This window comes from Mirounga angustirostris, unplaced genomic scaffold (genome assembly GCF_029215605.1).
Source record: "Mirounga angustirostris isolate CCGP_5_RB_7025 unplaced genomic scaffold, mMirAng1.0.hap1 SCAF_8, whole genome shotgun sequence".
NCBI classification, from domain to species: domain Eukaryota; kingdom Metazoa; phylum Chordata; class Mammalia; order Carnivora; family Phocidae; genus Mirounga; species Mirounga angustirostris.
Window position 1 is genome coordinate 2,124,577 of NW_026991716.1, and position 18,585 is coordinate 2,143,161.

General features: G+C 46.9%; 3 non-coding genes across 3 annotated transcripts; 2 read left to right on the forward strand and 1 right to left on the reverse strand.

Moving 5' to 3' along the window:
- The first annotated feature begins 4,266 nt into the window (after positions 1 to 4,266).
- Positions 4,267 to 4,339, forward strand: TRNAV-CAC (transfer RNA valine (anticodon CAC)). Its single transcript has one exon. It is a non-coding gene; the product is annotated as a tRNA-Val (tRNA).
- Positions 4,340 to 5,686: 1,347 nt separating this feature from the next.
- On the reverse strand, positions 5,687 to 5,760 carry TRNAT-AGU (transfer RNA threonine (anticodon AGU)). The gene has a single exon. It is a non-coding gene; the product is annotated as a tRNA-Thr (tRNA).
- A 4,258-nt stretch (positions 5,761 to 10,018) lies between these two features.
- Positions 10,019 to 10,101, forward strand: TRNAL-UAA (transfer RNA leucine (anticodon UAA)). The gene has a single exon. It is a non-coding gene; the product is annotated as a tRNA-Leu (tRNA).
- The last annotated feature ends 8,484 nt before the right edge of the window (positions 10,102 to 18,585 follow it).

Below are 18,585 nucleotides of genomic sequence, written 5' to 3' on the forward strand. Positions count from 1 at the left end.
CCGGACCCCCGTGCCCTCCAGCCCCCCGCACCCCGTGCCCTCCAGTCCCCCGGGGCCCTCCAGCACCCGGACCCCCGTGCCCTCCAGCCCCCCGCACCCCGTGCCCTCCAGCCCCCGGCACCCCGGGGCCCTCCAGCACCCGGACCCCCGTGCCCTCCAGCCCCCCGCACCCGCGGCCCCTGCGCAGCCTTCCTCCGCTGGGTCACCAGCTCCTGCACCTGCCTTTCTAGGGGTCTCTCCGCCTTCACGGAGGACCTGTGGACCCAGCCCCAGGGCACATAGGGTGTCCGTTACTCTGGAAGGGGAGGGCAAATCATTCTCTCTACTCTTGGAAGCCCTTGGCTGGGAACTCTGTAGGCACCAGCGTCCGCTAAGGACAAAGAGAGAAGCGTGTGCGGGAGGCCAGTCACGGGGAGTTGACCCGGACAAGCCCAGGACGCAGCAGGAGGTGTGTTACGCAGATTTAAGGTTGTGCCTTCTCCATCAGAAGGGTCTAGAGCTGTCCTGGGGATTAACTTCCGTCTTGCCCGGTGGAGAGGGGAGGATGGGCCCCTTTGTAAACTTCTGTCCTGCTTTGAGGCCCATGGGGGGAGGGCAGAGAGCTTTTCTTGCTGCTCCTCCGGTGCCTTCAGCTCAAAATAATCCGCATGCCAAAGTGGCAGATTTGGGGTTGGCCTCATCCTGCCACCCCTGGCTCCAGCCATTCTTTCTGAGTTTTTTCCTTCTTGAAGAAACACGCAGGCAGCCTGAGGCAGATATGTGGAGGTTAGGAAGACACTGCAAAACAGGAGAAAGCTGAGGAATTCGAGTGCACAAGATGGATCCCCAGCAACACAGATCCAGGTCCCCCCCAGAGGTGACCCGGGACCACCAGATTTGGGGGCCTGGCACTTACCGTTTAGGGATGAGACTCAGCAGCTCATGTTGTTACCCAGCCCCCGCTCCCTGAGGCCCACAGGGTCCCTGTGACCTGGAGGCCTCGGGAGACCCAGGAGACTGCCCACCAGGTCCCTGGACACAATCTCCTTCCTGTATTCCTTCTGGGGTGTTCTTCCGTAGCTTCTGCAGACTTCGTCTGCCTTCCCTGTGAAGTACTTTTCTTGCAAGGCCCATCTATGACAATGTATTCCTTCTACTCTTGTTCGTCTGACAAAGTCTCCTTCGGCACATTGAAGGATAGTCTCACTGTAGCAGAATTCCACAGTGGTAGTAGTTTCTCTCAATGCTTTAAATATTTGACTCCACTCTTCGTGCTTGCATGGTTTCTGAGAAGAAGTCCGCCATCATTCTTATCCTGGCTCCTCTCCAGGCAAGGCCTCTGGCCTTCTTCATCAAACCCGGCATAAAAGCCCTCGGCTGTAGCCCTGTCTCCGAGTCTTCCTTCCTTAGGGAGCCCCCCGCCCTGTAAAACTCATAAATGTGTGTGCATTCCTCCTGTGCGTCAGTCTCTGTCAGTCTAATTTCCAGACCCAGCAAGGGACCCTCAGAGGGGAAAGAAAAACGTTCTCTCCCCTGAAAGCCCTTGGTACCTTAATCATAGTTGTTTCAAATTCCTGGTCTGATGACTCCAAAAATTTCTGCTAAAAATCTAATTCTCAGGCTTTCTCTGTCTCTAAAAGTTGTGTTTTTGCCTTTCAGCATGACTTGTCATTTTTTTGAAAGCCAAACACGAGTGCTGGTGAAAGTAACTGAGGTCAACAGGCCTGCAGTGTGGGGTTTTACGTTTACCTGGCTAGGAGGGATGCTGTGTTCACAGCTTGCTGAGGTCCCTCTACTGCCCTTATCGTTTCCTCCCCTGTTGGGTCTGGCTTTCCCTAGAGACTTCTTAAATAAGGTCTGTGATGCACAGTTCTTTCTGGAGTCATTCAAGGTGTGAGGGGACAGACCGGAAGCGCTGTGTGCTGTGGGCTCAGTCTGTCAGTGAGAGAAAATGAAATAATATAAAATGCTCAGTTAAAACCACAAAAGACAGAAAAAGAGTAGAAGACAAAAATAGGAATGAAAAACAAAGGCATCAAATAGAAAATTTGGGAAATATTATGGGAAATCTTAATCCAACTCTATCAGGAATCAGTTTAAATGTCAATGGTCTAAATGCACCAATTAAAAGACGGAGATTGTCAGAGTAGACCAAGAAACAAGACTAAAGTATATTTTGTCTACAAGAAACCCACTTTAAATATAAGGACATTTATAGACTAAAGGTCAATGAATGGAGAAAGGTATACCATGCTAACATTAGTAAAGAGAAAGAAGGAGTAATGATATTAATTACAGACAGAGCCAACTTCAGACCAAGGAAAATTATCAGGGATAGAAAGGAGCATTATAGAATGATAAGGGGTTCGATTCTCCCTCGACGAAATCAGCATCTCCAGACAGCTTATCCAACAACAGCAGAACACACATTCTTAAACTCAAATGGAACATTCACCAAGACAGACCACATTCTGGGCCATAAGACACACCTTAACACATTTAAAAGAATTGAGATCATACATATCTGCTCTCAGACCACAATGAAATCAAAGTAGCAATCAATAACAGAGAACAGGAAAATCCCCAAATACCTGGAGACTAAACTGCACACTTCTAAATAACACATGAGTCAAAGAAAAATTCTCAGGAGAAATTTAAAAATATTTTTAATTAAATGATAATGAAAATACAACTTATCAAAATTTCTTTGATACAGTGAAAGAAATACTTATAGGGAAATGTATAGCATTGAATGCATATATTTGAAATGAAGAAAGATCTGAAATGAATCATCTAAGCTTCCATTCTAGGAAAGGAGAAAAAGAAGTCCTAATTATCCAAAGTAATCAGAAAAAAAAAGAAAGAAAAATTAGAGCAGAAATTAGGAACAGGAAATCATTGAAACCAAAGCTGGTTCTTTGAAAAGATCAATAAAATCAATCAGCCTCTCACCGAGCTAACTAAGAAAGAGAGAGGACACAAATTAATGATATCAGAATTGAAAGAGGGGACATCACTACAGATCCCATGCATACTAAAGGATAAGAAAAGACTATTATGAACAACCTTTATGCCCACAGTGTGGATAACCTAGATGAAACGGACCAATTGAAACTGTGAAGACAAAATTTGCCAAAACTCACACAAGAAGAAAGAAATAATCTGAACAAGCCTACACGTATTTAAAAAATTGAATCAATAATTAATAACATTCCAAAACAGAAATTTCAGGCCCAGATAAGTTCATGGTGAATTTTGCCAAACATTTAAGGAAGAAATTATACCAATTCTCTATGATCTCTTTCAAAATACAGAAGCAGAGGGAATACTTCAAAGCGTGCTCTATGAGGCCAGGTTACCCTAATACCACTATCAAACAAAGACATTACAGGAACAGACGCCTCCAGACCAGTATCTCTTATGAACACAGATACTAAAATCCACAGCAAAATAGTAGCAAATTTAATCCAATGACGTAGAAAAAGAATATCCCATGACCAAGTGGGATTTATTCCAGGTGTGCAAGGCTGGTTCAACATTCAAACTCACTTAATGGAATCCATCACACCAATAGGCTAAGAGAGAAAAGTACATGATCAGATCAAAAGATGTAGAAAAAGCATTCAACAAAATCCAACTTCCTTTCATGGTAAGAACTCTCAGCAAATGTCTGTACCTTCTACTCTGTGAACCTGAAACAGCTCTTTAAAAAAAAAAAAAACTCTCTTAAAAAATAATAAGTACCTATATTAGGAAAGAAAATGGTTTCTGTTTACGGAATTTAATGAAAGGAAGTGAAGTTTTGAATTTCAAGGTAGGCAGGGAATAGACTGAGAGCCATGCCTGGGGGCTGTGCGGAGAGGGGGAAGAACAGCTATCAAGGGCCTGAACTAGGGACCCATAAAGAATGGGGTGGGGGGGCATTTCACAGAGGCTGAAGGTAAACCCAGCAGAGTCTGGCAATCATTTCCACGCTGGGTGAGCCGGTGGGAAGGAATTCCGAGGGATGCAGGAGGAAGATGCAAGCTCGGTCAGCGCCAGGATGTTTGAGATTATTCTGGGGCTGGTCATGGTTTTAGCAGAAGGCTCCCAGAACTTGAATACTTAAGAGTATCTGGGAGTCGGATAGCTCCTGGCCTCGGCGTGGTGCTGGTTTGGATCGGCTTGGAAATGCGGCTGCAGACAATGACTCCGCAACAGACCCGAGTGGGGAGGAGGCCCCAGGGTTTTAGGAACCAGCGCGGGCGCCTGCAGGAAGCCGAGGAGAGCGCCCCGGCGCGCGCAGGGGTTTCCGTGGTGTAGCGGTTATCACGTTCGCCTCACACGCGAAAGGTCCCCGGTTCGAGACCGGGCGGAAACACGCGCGCCCCGCGGCGGGGGAGCTTTTCTCTCTCCCAGTTCGATCGCGCGTTCCGTGGACACCTCTCACCCCTTCTGGGCCTCGCATTCAAACCTACCAAGGGCATCCAGCGCGCAGCCTTGCTGCGTGGAACACAGCCCAAGTTACAGTCAGGGGGACGCGCCGGGACAAGGTGTCTGCGCGCCCTGCCGCCAAGGCCAGGTGACATTTACCGCGACCTGGAAGGAGGAGTCGCTTGAGAAAAGAACATGGGCCAGAAAAACTTCCAGCTGGAGAGAAGATTCTTCCACCACGTTTGTTTTCACAGGTTTTGTTTGTATGGTGTAACATTCCCGCGTCAGTACCTTGGAGCTCTCTCCTAAAACTACTTGATGTCATGGACCATCACTTGGGATTCCATTCCACTTCTAGGTGTCCTTTAAAATCCAGTCTTTGCGGGGGAAAAAAAAAAAAATGCGCCCCCAGAGAGGGCTGGCTTCGCCCTCGCAGCCTCTGCAGCCTCTGTATGCGCACTAGGCCAGACCCTTGATGTAAATGTTCTGCGATGGCCGGTTGGAAAATCTCAGTAACTTTTAAACAAAAGGCCCTGCGTTCTCATTTTGCACTGGGACCATAAGTAACAGACAAGTTCTCCCAGAAGCTCACAAAAGGAGCAATCATCCGAGTTCAGCGTTCCTTACAGGGAGGAGCAAGAAGCTGAGAAGGAGCCCACCCTGTGCTTGACAGGAACGCGCACATTACTGAGGGTGAGGGGATGCGTTTGTCGAATATAGTAATACTTTACGGCCCGCCCTAGAATATCAAAAGAAAAAGATCCACTAGCGCATTAAAACTTTATTGCAGGGTTTGACGCATTTTTTCCAGCCTTTTATTTTCATCTGAGTCCTTCAGGTCCCGTCCCTTGTTTAGCTTTCTTGTTTTCCCTTGTGTTTTGTTTCCATATGTTTCATCACTAATCATTCTTACTCTTTCAAGATTCCATCATTTTGCTCTACTTTTCAAAATATTCAGTGATGTCCTAGAATGCAGAATCATGGGAGAAGGAGGGATCATATTACAGCACTCAATTTATACAATATGCACATTTTCTCTCTTTTTTCTTGTCTTTTTGAATTATATTCAAAGCAAAATGTGAAGGGAGACTGCACGTTTCTTAGGAAATGTGGAGAGTAGCTACAAAAGTTTAAAACTAGGAAACTATAGCTCAAGTCTAGTTCATAGCATCGACCTTGCTAATTCATGGTGAATAATTCTCTAGCTCTTCTACAAAGTGCCTCAGAGGGGTAAGACTGGTGGTGAGGTTTCAATCAGCTATGAACCCAAGTTTTCATAAAACCACAAAGGGAGAGGCCCCGCTGGGATTCGAACCCAGGATCTCCTGTTTACTAGACAGGCGCTTTAACCAACTAAGCCACGGAGCCCCATGGTCTGTCTTCTCTTGTCACATATTGTTTTAAAAATTTCACACCTTAATCTGTGTTCTTATTTCAGCAATTTCTTTAGGATCTAGCAAGAAGGTGAACCTGGACCCCAGTCAGAACCAAAGAAGAATGCTCCCTCTGTGGAACGAGAACCGGGTTGAGAAGCCCATCTTGCTTGGTGCTGAGACCCATCACATCCCTTAGGACCAGCAGTGAGTCGGCCCTTCCAACTCTGTGGGTGAGTGGTAGTAGAAACGAAGCCCTGATTTTATCCCTATGTCCCCCTAACTTTTGACCTCCAATGATGCTGTCTCTCCCACATGCCAAAATATACTCCCTCCCTCCCAGTCGGATTCCTTTGTAACATCAACGTGAAATCCAGGATGGCATCATCTAGATCGGGGGAAGGCTCAGACGAAATTCCTCGGTGGGAATGCTCGAGCAGGATTCTTCGTGACTGGAACAGCTATGGCCTGAAGGTACAAGTCACGTGTCTTCCCACAGACAGGCCTGGGAAGCAGCGGCTAAGCTCTGTACACCCTCCCAGGCAGAGAGAACACAACCAGGGACACACTGATCTACAGCAATTCCAGAAGCCAGTGGGCGGGCACATGCTGCCACTTGATTGGGACTCAGTCGTACTGTCTGGGAACTGTCCTCCTGGACTCTTGGCTTCACCCTCCCAATCATCCATCCTGTTCACACAACATTTCTCTTACTAAGTCTCCTTCCCATCGCAGTCCGGGAGGCTCAGGGTCCTCTTTTCATTTCGTGCTGTCCTCCTTCCCTTTGCGTTCCAGCCGTCAGTGTCACCGCTGCGCTCTTGACACCCCTGTGATGTCACGAACGCTGTTGGAGCGTCTTCCCTTAGATCTGGAGCCCGCAAACTCTGACCCGCAGGCCATATCTGGCCAGCTCCCTGTTTTTATACAGTTTTATTGGAACATAGCCACACTTTTCTCCTATTATCTGTGGCCACTTCCCTGCTTCAACAGGAGATGTGAGTCGTTTCAACAGACCCTGTGTGGCCACAAAGCCTAAAATATTTCCTGTCTGGCCCACTGAAGAAAAAGTTTTCCAACCTGTATTAAATAAAAACTGCATTCGGAAACCTGATGAATATAAGCCCTTGTTTACCTTGGCTTCCTATAAAGGTGCTGGCGGGCCCACCCTTCCGATTTGTGGGTTTGCGGCTGGGATACGCAGGGGAGGCCCGGGTTTTCTGCGGAGAGATCACCTGGACTCACTTGGCATGGCCAACAGAAGATCTCACAATGTGTGCCTGAAGGGCATTTCTTAATCTTAGCGTCGGCTTTCACCTGGAGCCGCTGGGAAAAAGAAACAGCTTCTTCTTTCGAACCCTGTAAGCTCTCGCTCATTTGTATTGAACAGTTCTTCCCTTAGCTTAAATCTCCCATCTCCCGTCTGACGATGAACAGCAGGAAAGGCTGAGCAAGCCGGCGCCATTGACCAGAAGTCTCTGGCTACACTGGCCGCCGGGAGGTTTGCGGTCCGCATTCGGAAAGGGTGCAGGAAGTGTGTCTCTTCAGGGCAGCTGCTGGGAGCTCTTTCCAGCACTTCGTAAGCAGCTTGCTTTTTTCCAGGGGCTCTTTCTGCAGCCCCTGGAGTTTTAACCCCACTTGATCATGAACCAGAACTCCACTGAAGGTGCAAGAAAGGCCCTCGGCCACCACTGGGCCTCCCTCTCTCCCTGTCTCTCTCTGCAGCTTTCTCCTCTCTGCTACTCTGCTCCAAATAAGCCAAGTGCACTGGCCTCCCCGAAATGCTATCTTTGCCCCCAGTTCAGCGACGCTGCTTGGCTCAGATTCCCGCCCCCCCCCCCCCGGCCCCCGGGGGTGCGGAGGCCTAGAAACTGCCTCTAGGCAACAAGCTAAAACCTGTGTAAGGCTCATCGCTTCTGTTGCGCTCCGGTCAGGGACCAAGGTCCTGCGCTGACAGCAAGGGTCAGAACATATCCCACTGGTCCCATATTTGTGTCTAGCATCCTCGTTGTGCACAGAGGAGGGCAATGCCTCCCCCCGCGAATGCTTCTCAGGTGGAAACGGAAGGCGCCATCTGTTGGCAGAGCTCCTTTGCCACAGTGTTAGAACTTGAAGTTCCATCCGTGTTGCTCCATGGTCACGTTCTCTGTCACTACAGATGAACGTGCATGCTATTCTAAAGTATGCATTTACACTGCCTAATAATGAAAAGCAAAGTTTCTTCCAGTTTCACAAGACGCACCCATTGCTGACACTAACTTCCTTCCGTGTGTCCTGTGTCTCGGGTAGGATTTGAGGGGTGGGAAGAGTCGGGGAAGATTCAGAAGCAGGAGCAGAGTAGCTCCGAGCTAGAACGGGGACAGCCCCCCCCCCAGAGTCAGAAGTTCTCCAGGAGGACGTCCTCGATTTCAGATCCTACCAGCAGGATTCGAGGGTTCTTTAATTCCTAGTCCTACGATAATGGGTTTTACTCCGCTTTTTACTTTTGCCAATCAAATGGTGGTAGAGTTCTGTCTCTTTTTATTTTTTATTTCTGTGGTGATTAATGAATTGGGAAATTTTTGCATAATATTTGTTAGCTTTCATATATCTCTCTCCTAAATTACTTGTCCTATCCTTTGTCCATTTCCTTTTGATCTTGCTGCTTTTCATGGCTTCTTGCTATTACATCATCTAATTATCCATCTCACCCCTGCTATCTGGGGACAATTTAAATACACTCTCCCATGATCACATTTATCTATTGATGTTTCTATTATGGCCTTTATTTTACATATTCTTCATTTTAATGGAAGCAAATACTAGACTTGTATTTCTTTGTTGTTTGTGCTTTTGAAGGTTTTAAAAGTTCTCTGCTCACTGGCACATGAGGATATTCTCCTTCATATACTTCTGGTAGCTTTATTCTTTACTGTCACACTTAAGAACTAAACTTAATAGCTGGTTCTACTGTGTAGCCCATGTGAAGAACAACAGTAATGGAATATTTTGGAAACCTTTGTATCTGTCTATACCTGATGGACTCTATCTCTGATTTGTTTCTTCTGGAACCCTGCAGTCATGCGCAACCCCATCCCCAGCCCGGTTCTCACCCCAGCACTGAGAGATCTGGGTTTCCTTCAGGGCTTGGGCGGTGCAGGACTCTCTTAGGCAACGTCTCCTTTCTAGGAGTTGAACCTTGATCTGGCCAGAGACAGAACCCAGAGCGGGACAATCACCGCACCTATGGGGACCATTCCTTGTACCTGAATTTGTCTGGCAAAGAGAAAGATCTGGATGGGGACCCAGTCGGGCTGAACATTCAAAATGAGGGTTGGGCTTCTTCATCAACTGAGATTCTGGGAAGAGTCATCTTCGGACCCTCTGCTTGTCTTGTACCCCTGACATAACCCCCTCATCCGGCGGTGCCTTCCCTCGGCTGCCTGAGGCGCCCTGCGCCCCTGTCACACAGAGGTGCTCGGTATTGTTATGTCAATTAATTAATTGTATTCCAGCCTGTGCTACAGGATTTCATTTCAGCTCCGTGTCCTCCGGAGACCCCGGATGCCCCATCTGGGAGCTTCTTTCACGGATTCTTAAAGTCCCCACGACCACTCTTGGCGCCCTTGGCTGCAGTCACACACGGTTGACGTGTTAGCGGAGGGTGCTGGCTGGATTCTTGCGGTGCACCCTATATCGGAGTGCGGGGGGTCCTACTGTCTTTGCAGCCCGCCCTGAGCTCGGTGCGCTCCTTTGCGGACACCGGGTGTCGGGGAGAGCGTCCTGTCATTAAAATCAAAGCCACGACTTCCAACTGTGTCCCTGGGATTCCCACCCCGCCCCCCAGGGCCGGCTCGTTTTCACCCCCGTCCCTCGGGGCGAGCCCTGCAGCCTCCGGCCCGGGGGCTCTGCAGGGCGGTGGCGAGAGCAGGAAAAGCCTGCGGTCTTCCGGCGGAACCGGGGCGGCGTCGGCCGCGGGCAGAGGAAGCAGGTGCGCCCAGGCCCGCCTTTCTCCCACTCTCTGTCCCTGCGCACGCGTTTTCCTTTTCGTATCAAAGAAGAAGGGCGATTTCCCTGAAACGCAGGCGCTGACCTAGCGAGGGGAGCTCGGGGGAAGCGGGCGCCTTCCAGAGCGCGAGAGGCGTGCTCCGTTTTCTCTAGCACAGCCCTCCTCGTGCCGGTCCCCGGAAACAGGAACAACTCGGTGCTGCCTTCACGCGCAGCGCCAACACACTGGATCGAAGAAAAGCCTAATTGCCGGGGGCGAGAGCCCAGCCACCGGGATGGCCGAGTGGTTAAGGCGTTGGACTTAAGATCCAATGGGCGTGCGCCCGCGTGGGTTCGAACCCCACTCCCGGTAGAGCAGGTTTTCGTCTGCGGCCCGGCCCGGGAGCCCGCGGGCCCGGGGCGTCGTGCGCGCGGGTCGCATCCCGGCCCTGCTTTTCCATCCCTCCGCGAAAACACTGGAAAGCATCGTGAGAAAAGGTTTCCCTGCTCCGCCTTCGAGCAGCAGGAGGACCAGGCAGGTGTACCTGCGAGGGCTGTTTTCTGCCCCGCCCCCATCAAATTGCCAGCATAAGGAAAACTCACCACGTCCACAGTCTCCCTAGTGAGATTTTTTTTTTTTTAAGATTTTATTTATTTATTTGAGAGCGAGAATGAGAGAGAGAGAGCATGAGAGGGGGGAGGGTCAGAGGGAGAAGCAGACTCCCTGTCGAGAGGACTCAGGAGCCCGATGCGGGACTCGATCCCGGGACTCCAGGATCACGACCCGAGCCGAGGGCAGTCGCTTAACCAACTGAGCCACCCAGGCGCCCCCATCACGTGTCCTTCTTAATGCCCATCACCCAGTTACCTCCAGCAACCCTCAGTTTGTTTCCTAGAGTTCAGTGTCTCTTATGGTTTGTCTCCCTCTCTGATTTTGTCTTATTTTATTTTTCCCTCCCTTCCCTTATGTTCATCTACTTTGTTTCTTAAATTCCACATGAGTGAAATCATATGGTATTTGCCTTTCTGACTGATTTTGCTTAGCATTATACCCTCTACTTCCATCCATGTCATTGCAAATGGCAAGAGTTCATTCTTTTTAATGGCTGAGTAATATTCTATTATATAATATTTATATAAATATTATATATACCACATCTTCTTTATCCATTCATCAGTCGATGGACATCTGGGGGCTCTTTCCATACTTTGGCTATTGTGGACATTGCTGCTAGAAACACTGGGGTGCATGTGCCCCTTTGGATCACTACATTTGTCTCCTTTGGATAAATACCTAGTAGTGCAATTGATGGGTGGTAGGGTAGTTCTATTTTTAGCTTTTTGAGGAACCTCCATACTGTTTCCAGAGTGGCTGCACCAGCTTGCATTCCCACCAACAGTGTAAGAGGGTTCCCCTTTCTCCCAAATCCTCGCCAACATCTGTTTCCTGAGTTAATTTTAGCCCTTCTGACTGGTGTGAGGTGGTATCTCATTGAGGTTTTGATTTGGATTTCCCTGATGGCTAGTGATATTGAACACTTTTTCATGTGTCTGTTGGCCATTTGGATGTCTTCTTTGCAGAAATGTCTGTTCATGTCTCTGCCCATTTCTTAACTGGACTTTTTGTTTTTTGGATGTTGAGTTTGATACGTTTTTTATAGATTTTCGATACTAGCCCTTTATCTGATATGTCATTTGCAAATATCTTCTCCTATTCCAAAGGTTACCTTTTAGTTTTGTCGACTGTTTCCTTTGCTGTGCAGAAGCTTTTTATCTTGATGAAGGTCCAATAGCTCATTTTTGCCTTTGTTTCCCTTGCCTTTGGAGAAGTGTCTAGCAAGAAGTTGTTGCAGCCGAGGTCAGAGAGGTTGCTGCCTGTGTTCTCCTCTAGGATTTTGATGGATTCCTGTCTCACATTTAGGTCTTTCATCCTTTTTGAGTTTATTTTTATGTATGGTGTTAGAAAGTGGTCCAGTTTCATTCTTCTGCATGCCAACACCATATTATTGAATATCCATATTCTCCCCATTGACTGAAAAGCCAGACTACTAAATTCTGTTCTAAAATGTATAGGACGGGATGATTTGAAAGACCATGAACTTTGGAACTCGACAACCAACGTTCTAATTCTGGCTTTCCCACTGACTCTCTGAGCCTTGATATCTTTCTTTGTTACATGGAGGTAATAATCCTTACCTCATGAAAGGCAGTTGTAAGGATTACGTGCCTGGTGAATTAAGAAGTCTCTTTGTCACCATATAGGTTAGTCCCCTTGCCCCTTAGAAGAAACTCCCACATTTCTTTTATAGCAGGCCTTAACAGAAACCCCAAAATCAGATTAAAAATTAGATAAAATTTGTCCTGATAGTTAAATTGCATCTATGTTTTGAGATCAAACACTGGGATTACACATTTGAAAGTTCTCTGATCCTGGGGGCAGCTCAGTGGATCATTTTCATGAGCTGCCTTGAATTTCAAGTCTGAGCCTTAAGATTCATGTTTGCTCCTGGCCTTCCTGGGCAGAAGGAAGGGAGTTCCTCCCAAGAAATTCATCTGTGTCTTCACAGTCAGAAGTAAGTTGGTTTGAGAGAGACTCAGTTTCCACGGAGAGGCAAGACTCATCCCTACCAAAGGTGGGTTTTGCCATCTTTTTTCTTTCCTGTGGATTAAGGAGAGAGAGAAAGGATGAGTGGAAGTGGAGGGTTTATTTTTTTCTGAAATGAGACTCCAGGTGGCAAAGATTTTACCAGATTGAAACTTGCTGAAGAGAAAACACAGCAGTCTCTTAGTGGTCAGTGAGTAATGTTGTTCAGACTGTCATGCCAAATGGCACCAGGTCCAGCTTCCATCCCTATAGAAGTTATCTTACGTCACATTTCCTCACCAGAGAGTCAACTGATCTAAAACTACCATCCCACACCTATCTCTGCCACCAGAAAGATCTGAACCTGTTGTCTCAGGTGCTTGATTTTATTAAATTCCTCCAACCGTCAGTGATGCTGGCAATTCCCACGCAACTCCAACCTCTGTTGTTGTTTCTTGAGGTAGGCAGAACTCTCTGGTGGCCCCCAAGATGCCTCCCCATGGTGTAGAAGCCCTGTAAAATCCTTTACAGATATTAATTTTTCATCTAATACATAATTAACAATAGCTACCAATTCATCCCTTAAACTTTTTTTTTTTTTTTTTGCAACATGCATCTTGATATTGGGAACACAACACTGAGGGAAAATAAAACCAAGCTTCTCCCCTCCCACCCAGGCTCTCTGGATAGAGGAAGAGACTGACAGGTAGCTTTTCTTTTTTTTTTTTTTTTTTAGATTTTATTTATTTATTTGACAGAGAGATAGAGAGACAGCACAAGTAGGCAGAGTGGCAGGCAGAGGAAGAGGGAGAAGCAGGTTTCCCGCTGAGCGGGGAGCCCGATGCGTGTCTCGATCCCAGGATCCTGGGATCATGACCTGAGCCGAAGGCAGCCGCTTAGCCGACTGAGCCACCCAGGCGCCCCGGTAGCTTTTATTTTCAACAGGAAATTGATTCGAGGAGGAAAAATGAGGCGATCTGGATTGGTTTTGTCTTTGTACAGAAAATGTAAAGCCCGCCACACTCCTACCACCTCACTCTGGATAGTCGTGTCTTTACTGGTTCTATCAGTCAGCCTTCCCCAGAGAAACAGAACAAACAGGATGGAATATACACGTTGGCTCCTGTGATTATGGAGGCTGGTAAGTCCTCAGATCTGCAGTCAGCAGCTGGGAGACCCAGGAGAGCCAACGGTGTACTTCTAGCCCAAAGACCAGCAGGCTTGAGACTCAGGAAGCACCATTGTTTCAGGCTGAGTCTGAAGGCAGGAATAAACTGATGTCCCAGCTCAAGGCGGTCACATGGGGGGAGTTCCCTCTTCCTCAGGGGAGGGCCAGCCTTCAACTGATTGGATGAAGCCTACCCACACTGGACAGGGCAAGGTGGTTTCCTCCGCCTACTGATTTACATGTTAAACTCACCCCAAATCACCCCCACAGAAACATCCAGAATCATGTTTGACCAAACATCTGGGAACCCCATGGCCAAGGTGACACATAAAATTAACGATCACATGTGTAAGAGAAAACATGATTAAAAAGTAAGAACACTTTTCAACACTCTTAGCACAGTAAGAATGAAAGAAACAATGCAATATATTTTTTGCATGAGTAGTATATTCACACAGCTCAAAAATGAGAAAGTAGTAGAAGGCAAACTGAAAAGTCTGTGGCCCTCCTTCCCCCCGTCGCTCCGGTTCTCACCAGCACCTTCACCTTAGCTTCTAATGAGCGTCCGGACTTTTTTTTTTTTTTTTTTAATTTATTTGTCAGAGAGAATGAGGAGAGCACAAGCAAGGGGAGTGGCAGGCAGAGGGAGAAGCAGGCTCCTGCTGAGCAAGGAGCCCGATGTAGGACTCCATCCCAGGACTCTGGGATCACGACCTGAGCTGAAGGCAGGCGCTTAACTGACTGAGGCACCCAGGCGTCCCAGCATCCTGACTTTTTTTAATGATACTTGCAAATATGAACATAGCCTTCATTTACCTATCTTTTTACATAAAAGATAAAATATTTACCCGTCGTTCTGCAGCTCTGTTTTTCATTTAATAGGTTCTGGAGAGCTCTATTTTATCAGTACTTGGCTTACAAATAGCATCTCCAACTTTGCACACTGAACAAGTGTGGTTTATTTTCAAATGAGTTTATCCAACCAGGAAGGAGCTGAATCTGAAACTTTCTTTCCCACTGCCCCTCTAAAGGAGGGAATGAGAACAAAGTGCAGGTTTATTGTAACTAGAGGGAGAAGGAGAAAATGACATCCTTATATTTATTACTATTTTTTGGTCTAATGAGGAACAAAATACTTTTTGCCTGAAGCAATACCGTGTCCAGAGATACTTGAATTAGGGGTTTGGAAGGAGCTGGTGATCAAGAGAAATTATATATTCACCCAACAAATATTTATTGGCCTTCACTCTTCAGACTGTAATAATTAGTTATCTTTTAGTAAAAATGTTAAAGAATTTTTTAAAAATGGGGTACAAAGTTTTCCCAGGATGATAATCCTTTTAAAAAATGTATACACATAGCATATGTATATAAATGTCCAGAAATATATATACAGTAAAATGTGCTTAACAGTGTTTACTTTGGAATGTGGGGTATATATATTTTTCCTTAGCCATATTTTTATGTGTTTTGACAACAACCCTCTATAATACTTGTATAATTAAAAAGAGGAGAAAAGCAAATTCAGAAATAGTGAAAAAAGCCAATCCTTTGGATCATTATTAGTTTCAGAGGTAGAGGTCAGTGATTCATCAGTCTCATATAACACCCAGTGCCCATTACATCACCCAGTTACCCCATCCCCCCACCCCTCTCCCCTCCAGCAACTGTCAGTTTGTTTCCTATGATTAAGAGTCTCTTGTGGTTTGTCTCCCTGATTTTGTCTTATTTTATTTTCCCCTCCCTTCCCCTATGATCCTCTGTTTTGTTTCTTAAATTCCACATATGAGTGAAATCATGTGGTATTTGTCTTTCTCTGATTGACTTATTTCCGTCAGCACAATACCCTCTAGTTCCAACCACGTCATTGCAAATGGCAAGATTTCAACCCTTTGGCTCTTTACACTGAAGATATACCCAGCACGATGGAGAAAAGATGGAATACGTAAAATAAAACTTGCCCTGACAGCATAGGGTTGACACTCAGGGTCCCTTACGCAGGCTAGGAATCGGCTGACCTATAGTCCATATTTGGTATTAGTGATGAGGAAAGTCAAAACGACAGAAACTTAGAATAATTAACATTCTGGTTTATCGTCGGGATTCTGTGAATTTAGTTATCTAGATAGGAGGATTTCTACAAAGATCGTCACTCTCTGGTAAAAAGACAAGTTTGCTTTTCAAAGGCTGTGGAGTATAATAGTTCAGAACAAGGACTTTGGAGCAGATTGCCCAGATCTAGGTAAGTCTACCCCTTACCTGAGAGCTTGAGAAGGGAAAAGTTCATGGGCACGTGGACACTGCAGCCCAACAATCTTGTCTCCCAATTCTGGCTTTGACACCTACTCTCCCTGAGCCGCAGTGCGTTCGTTATGAAGACAGAGACAATCGCCCCTACTGCACTGGACTGTGAGCGCAAATACACACACACACACACACACACACACACGTGTGTACCGCAGTGCCTGGTAAGTGGTAAGTGCTCAGGAAAGATTAGTTCCTTTGCCCCTTAAAAGAGAAGCATCTCTTCCTTTATGAGCTGTCCTTAATGAAAATGTTCCAGATTAATTTCTGAGCTTTTAAAATAGTCTAGAACTCATTTCTCACTTCTCTAAAAACTGTATCACCTCATCAACACCTTTACCAGCCAAACACCTGTGCGGGACATGCCCAGTGGGACAGACAGCTTGCAGCCTCTTTGGTCTCTAGGACCCCGGGCTGCACCTCGGCATAGCTATGGTTTTGTACGTGGTAGCGACACATGGTTACCGCCCTTCTGTGACCCCAGACGTGAGGAAGGCCTCTCCCCCGAACACAGGAACTGTGCCCGCCAGCAACAGTTGCTGAAATACCACCACGGGAAAAAAAGACCAGTCACAACACTTCCAGAGGGAAGAGGGTTTTTATTGACACTTCAACTTCACAGATGGGGAAAGGCCTTTAAGGACAAGGAAATACCCCCGTAAAACAGGCCCCCCAGCAAGTGCAGAGTTGCAGATAATGGCAAACAGGCATCTACGTAATCCAGGAGCTGAAACGCTGAAACCGCCTATCTGCTTCTCCCACACACACAATTCTACCCCCTTCCCTTCCTCTGCCATGAAACAGACCCGTGGTCCGGGGCTCCAGAAAGATAAGTGACCAGAACAAGGGGAAGAAGTCAGTTCTTTCCAGAATCTTTGGGACGAATGGCTGAGAAATCCCCAATTACGGGTAGAGAGTCCTCTGCATTATGCTCACGCCTTCTGCTTGGTTTTAGGCTCAGCTTTGTGTCTTCCCATGAGATGGGGGTATCCATGTGGTGTGTTCAAGATTTTAAAACTCCAACAGCTCCCACACGCTGGGAATTGTGAAGGCAGAGGGCCCCTAAGAAAATAACTATACTGATGAATCTGGCGAGGACCATCTCTAATTTTCAAAGAGTGTAACAGGCCCCGAGACCAAAGTGCGGGTTAGCCACACACGTTTTTGTTATCACCCCGTAACACATCGTCCCAGCTGACTTCCCAGACGCGTGACTTGGGCAAAGACCCAGGGCCCTGCATTGGGAAGAGCCTCAGGCTTGCTTTAATGCTTTGCTGTCAGTGTCTTGAAATTGTTAATAATTTTTGAACAAGAGACACCGCATCTTCATTTCACACTGGGCCTCACAAATTATGTAACTGGTCCTACATGTTGTCTTCTATTTCCCGTTGTCAAAAAAAAAGGAAATAATTCTTTCCTATATTCTGCATTCTACCCCTTGTTCAAGGTATGTTTGGCACAGAGAGATCGCTTCTCAATCCCAATTTTGGGGTTTATATTGCAAAACTGAATTGTAGGAAGAAATCAAGAAGGAAGAGAGTTTTTAATATAGGTCACTGGACAATAGGAAGAGATTGTGGACAAGCATCATAAGGGACATCAATGCCCAGAAACCAAAGAGGAAAAGGAGAAAGTTAGATAATTGGCTGTGGATGTAACTTCCACATGTTTGAGACCTGAAGACAAAAGAAAAGGGAGATCAAAGAAATGAGCTTTATCTACTTCCTGGGAGGTTAACTCACCTTCCTCCATCAGAATCCAGTGATCACTCACCAGACAGTAGAAACAGGGCAGAGCTGGACACATTCATGAAGTAAGGAAACTTATAGGTGACTTTTGGTGGATCACATCCCTGAGATATTTCCAAAATTTGTATGTAGTGCAGAAATAATGAGAGGAACACAAAAGTACCTGTGGACCCAAGAAAGGGGAGAGACAGATCTCCTGATTGGCCTCCACCAGTCCTCCAAGGTTTCACTGTAGGGTCATGATCAATGAAAACCAGAATCACGTCATTGTTACTGCCCCTCACTTTCCTTCTGCCTCCTTTGAGACCATGTGTTTCCCCTAGACTTTTCTTTTCCCCTGCACTCTCCTGAACAGTGTTTAAAAAGCTCATCAAGCGAAAATCCCACCCCAACCCAAAGCCAAGACCTTCCAAGTTCACTCCTGCCTCTCCTTACCTGTGACGATGAAGATAAAAGCACAGGAAACATACTGTTTCTGGGTCTCAGGGAATAACTGAGGGAAGGTCAGCAACAAAAAGTTGAAGCAGAGTGAGAGGAGAAGGGCACTGATCATGAAAACTCCACCCAGTATGAAGTAGGCTAGGATCAGGGAAGGATGACGAGAGAGTCTGAGAAGTTCACCCTTTTTTAGGGGTCACTCCCCGGTTTTCCACGTGCCCAGGTATACAGGGAGCACAGGAGGTCCTGGGAGCACCAGCAGGAAGGAGTGGCTGGGACGGCGAGGTGGGCAGGAGGCAGGTACCCAAGGCTGCAGGTTACACCAGGACTCACTTGGCTTGTGTTTGGGCACCCAGCACATTTGACTACTGCAGTCTTCGAAGGGCACACTGACGAGGACATTGGGATCTCCAGGCAGTTCTATTTCCACCCAGGAGGAGACAAGGAAAGACCACCACATGAGGGTGGTGTCCAGGAAATGACAAATGAAGATCACATCTCTGTTCAGGTTCTTCATCCTCAAGCACCAATGGAAAACATCACCTAAGAAAGGGAAGAAGTGGGAGGCATTTCCCCAGACCCTCCAATTTCACACCTCATCCTTCAAAAACAATT